The following is a 5,481-nucleotide window of genomic DNA, read 5'->3' as shown; positions in this document are numbered from 1 at the left end:
TGTTTTGTTTTATTTTTGCCTTATACTCAATACAAGACATACACGTCGAGTAAGATTTTATAAAAAGTAAGTTATATGGAAATTAAACATTCTAATAGATGCGTTCGCTTATTCGATCGAAATATTTGATACAAGCACAAAAATGACTGCTCAAACTTTCATGGAAATACATAAGTATATAAAATATAGAGTTTTAACTGCAAATTAAAATGCGACAATTCTTTGTATATGCACTATTATTTCCATCAGTAATTTGTGAATGTTATTATAAGCAAAATGTATTTATTCTATATCTTATTCATTTGTTAATGCACCCAATTCTACAGTACCAACTTAGTCCAAAATTTTAGTCGGTGACTTACTGAGTCAACTACTCCTCAACTTAAACTGTCAATTATATAGTTTTTATGATATTACCAGATGCAACCCTTATTGGTGAAATAATATTGTCGCTGCTAATGACTCAATATGACCAAAGATTGGTAATTGAGTGAGTGAAGAAATGAAGCTTTGAAACAAGGACATAAACTGTTTATATAAAATTAATATTTCATCATGATTCCTTAATATTACGCCGATCATATACATGAAACGTAATGACACCTATAACTTAATAATACATTACTTCAAAATGACATTTTGTAAATAGTCGAATAGTAAGTAATATGCAAGAACGTAACTTAGCTGATGCTTGGTTGTATACGTGAGGTTCGTGACCCTCCTAATAAGTGCTGATTACTTACTGGAAAATCTATGATAAAATTGACGACCCATCACATTTAGAAAGTTAGCGTGTCAAGTTATAATCACTGGTCAATGTTTACATCTCGTAATAAGCATTTGTGAGTTAAATTTCTCATAAATGCAATGTGCGTGGTTAGATTCATTTGTTCAGTTTAGTATATGGCTGCTATTTCCATTTACTGCGTTCCTACAAGGCGACAACTTAAACGTTTCCGCTGTCGCTTTTTACAATTTAATATTCATTTTGCATTCCTTATTCTAAAAGCGCTTTACCAAATATGTATGTGTTGAATATGGAATATTCAAACTAGGAATAGCTTATATGAAAACAAAAAGTTGAAGCTTGATGCACCTTAGATGAATTCTTGGAAGGAATGCTAGAGATGTTCTAACATTACCATATATGTGTGTGTTATAAAAGCTATTTGTAAAATTAAATCCAAATAAATCGTTTTATAAATGATTGAACTTATTTAATAAATATGGAAAGACTATATATTTTCACGGTCACTAAGCTTAATGTATAACATAAATATTATAACACAAAATTTTTGCTTTAATTGGGCTAATGTGACTGGTGACTGATTGATTTTTGTAAAATTGCGTGAGTTTTTATATCATGATATTTCAATAGGATCGACAGCTTCAAATGTCTGTATAATCTGATTTGATTTTTTTATATATTACCCTTAAATTGCCTAGCTAGGTCCTATAAAGAAGCACAATTTTCCAAATGTACATATTTCTGAAATGCCTAGGTATTTATGTCTGCACTATAGATTTCTATATATTTGCGTTTTATTTTGATATGGAATGAAATGTTGTATTATACACCCAGTTCAAGTAAGCTTCTACGGCAATGAAGAAACAATTGACTATTTTCAGCAATAACACCAAAATTCATACTTCCAATTTATTCATATAGGTCTACTTAGAGATTATATTTGAACAATGAGTGGAAAGCGTGTAGCAAGGTACGTAAATCCATCGGAAGTGTTCACGTCGTCGATAGGATCGCTCTGCCCACAATGGAGCTAATTACAACGTGTGGCCGCCGCACATCGGCCGGAACACAAAACAATGGCCGGCCGGAGACTGACGCTATTTCTATTTATTTACATGCCTTTTGTTTGATCGTCTTTCTATCACAATGCAATTGGGGTACTCTGTACATTTACATGTAAAATTTACTGTATGAAAATGTTGAGTTCAGAAGGGTTAAGAAGTTTTCTTTGAATTCTAGTATAATATATCGATTGGTGATTTATTTTTTGTTATCAATATTTGAACAATAGTTTTTGATTTATTAGTCGTCTGGTCATATATTGTAACCAGGGTTTAATTCGGTTTAAGCATGGAGTCAACAAGCAGTTAGTAATAAAAATCCGGTTTTGTAAAATGTCAGGACAGTCGTAGGTCACCTATGACTGTGTTTTTTTTAGATTTATAATCACCAGTCAAGGTTTGTTGTTAAATGACATATTAGGCTTAGTCATAACTGTTCCTTATAAATAGGAAGTATGAAGAAAGTGAATATGAAGGCTTTGCTATGTCCTAGTATAAATAAGGTATCTTTTCCGAAATTATGGGATTGAACATGAAACACAAAAAATATTATAAAACATTTTATTAGCAAACTTAAGTAGGAAAGTAAAAAATATAGAAATTCCATATAAAACTGAAAATATTGTAAAATTATGGTAGCTACAAACTGTATTCACATAACGGATACTTCATACTGTTGTTTGAACCATGCAAACCGTGTTCGCTCATTATATTCGCATACAACCTTTGTGTTTTATACAAGTTAATAAAAATATTGTAATTAATGGAATCGCTAATTAAATCGTGCAATGTGACTTGTGTTTTAATCTCGTATATATCAGAATAATGAAAATATACACTCGTATTTTAAATAATTGCTCTGCGTAATTTTGTGCAACGCTGAATATAGCACAAAGGGTTCGTGCGAATAGAATCATTAGTTGGAAGACTACATCTGTAGCAGTATCGACACAAGAATACTATATATAGTTTTTGTGACGATTCTGTTACTACAAGCACAAAGTAGCATTCGCTTAACAGTCATACATAAACAATAATCACAGCTCGGATTAAATCAAAATTAAAATCTTTTTCGTTTTCCTTCTATCGTCTTAAATATAAATCTATAAATAAATAATGAAATTATTGTACAGGGACGGCATGTAAGGACGAAGTGAACAATTTATTAATTTCACGATTACATTTGAGCAATTACAATTCCAAATAAATTAAAAAGTATTTACAACTGTTCGTCACTTTGCCGACATACATTACAAAAGTAATTCATCCACGTCATTCTCTATATAATGTATCAATAATATTAAATTATTAATCATACATCAAGTTATCAATAAAATCTTATACATAAGATTTAATAAAATCTAAAAATCAACTCAGGAACAAATGCAATATTAAGTAATTAATCGATTGTAATGAAATTATTCATTCATTTCTCGAATAAGATCCAAAAACAAACAAAAGATAGTTTTTATATTTTACAAGTATAATATATTAACAACCATTTATGCGAATTGTATTCTATAATTAAGGTAGAGCCATATTTCTTACATCTAATTGGTAAATCTCTCAAAAATCTTATTTGCTTAATGTACATACATAACATTTAATATATAATGTCTATAAATTCGCTAATTCAGATATGACCTAATGAGATACAAGTGGTAGAGTTTACGCCACAAATTAAAAAATAATTTCCCTTAGACTTGTTCAGTTGTTATTTACAACAATTGAGTATTATTTAAAAATAAACTGCTATAAAACTATAAGTTTCCCAAGAGTAGGTACATAAATGTAAAACGAGTATTAACATATTATTGGTTTAAACTTTACGAAAACATGATTTCAAATCAATAAATCAATATTGTACATTACAGAGGGAGAGTAAATAATACTTAGTAATTTCGTAAACAGTTTACTCACAATGTATTTTGCATTGTTAGTATTAATATTTTTTCTAAGAAAAATAGTCTCTCGTGTAGGCAGAGAGATCACAAGGCAGTGTTTCGTTGTAAAGTTCTTATAGTAGGTAAGCACACATTTTACCAAACAATATTGGCAAGATACATAATATGTTCAATATACAGAATAATATAAAATAATCTCAACATACTAAAGCAGATATCATGCTTCCCAAACAATTGCAAGTCTTTTCGATAAGGTTTTGGAAATTTAAACATAGGACATGTATAAAGCGCAACTTTAAACGTTAACGATACTGCTTTGTCACGATCCATTTCTATTGTTAAACCAAAGACTTACATATTAACTTGATACTTATATTGAAAGATAATAGTGTTAATATTGTTAGAATTGATAAACCACTTATCATTATTAAATAAATTATGCAAAGTTAATGACCGAACCAGAATGTTAATAAGGAAAATAGTTACAATCAGAGAAAGTATCAATAATATGTAAAAATTAAGAAAACACGCTGCGCGACATTCTGTGGGTTGGACAGTTTGACTATAATAGAAACAATGATAACATCGTAAAAATAGAAATAAAATGCTAGTATCACTTTCATTCTGAGGATTATATAAATCATTAATTATTGAGTATTGTTCGGAGTATCTTAGTAATAACTAGGCGAGGCTTCGTTTAAAAGTGCACGAGTGAAACAAAGAAAGTCCAATTTGTTAGACGAGAAAGGAAGAACAATTTAAAATAAAGCGATTGAATCGCCTCTTGTATCGGAAATTTATAGCAATCGGGGAGTAATCACGCCTCTCGTAAAATAAAGGGATCAATTTAATGTTGCTATAAGAGTACCCTTCACTGTACTACCTAGTTTATGTAGTTAGTAAAAGAAAAATACATAGTTATTTTAAAACATGTTATTATAGAGAAATTACAAGGATACTGTTAGCTACAGAAAATAATAACCAACATTAATCAAGCCAAATATTGCTATGTCAATGTAATGTAATGTGTGTCTAGAGATATTATTATTTTTAAGAAGAAGTGTATTCGAAAGTGAAGCGTTCTCATTCATGGTCTGACATGAGGAAAAATAATCCATATAGTAAGACCAAGACGTAGAGATGCGATAGTTGAGCGGTGAAAGATAGCAGTGGGCAATGAATGCTCGTTCTTTTACACTGTTTTTTTTTTACTATTTTTTAGAAAGTTCACTGTATCTAACATTGGCCGCAAGAGAAATTATAGTGCGAGTAAGTAATAAGCAATCCTAAATTGTTTAGCGTCTTAAATACCATCGATGTAAATTTTATTTGTATTTTATGTAAAGACCTATAGATAGAGCATCGCAGACTAATTATATACGTACATATAAAACCTTAAGACTCGTAACACAATTCTTTCATTTGCAAACATTTTTAAATAATACATCTGAAACATTTATGTTTTAATACGATGAAAAATAACTTAAGTATTAATCTAATTTATACTAGCTAAAGCTAAAAGTTATCGGTAACGGACGGAATTACATACAAATTAACAAATACAGTAACGGTCAAATATTGATGGACACGTGTCATATCAATCACATCACTTACACTCCTCTTATTTGTCTATAGAACTATTTAGCACCTTACCAAATTCATGAGTGATCAGCCTTCGTAGATTCGTTTACTTTAATACATTTATTATCACTGTGACAATATAGAATAATTGACTATCGGGCAAAATGAAATGTGGAATGGGCAGTTA

The sequence above is a fragment of the Zerene cesonia genome, chromosome 11 (genome assembly GCF_012273895.1).
Source record: "Zerene cesonia ecotype Mississippi chromosome 11, Zerene_cesonia_1.1, whole genome shotgun sequence".
Classification (NCBI taxonomy): domain Eukaryota; kingdom Metazoa; phylum Arthropoda; class Insecta; order Lepidoptera; family Pieridae; genus Zerene; species Zerene cesonia.
The sequence above is the reverse complement of the archived record's forward strand: the minus strand, read 5'-3'. Positions refer to the sequence as shown.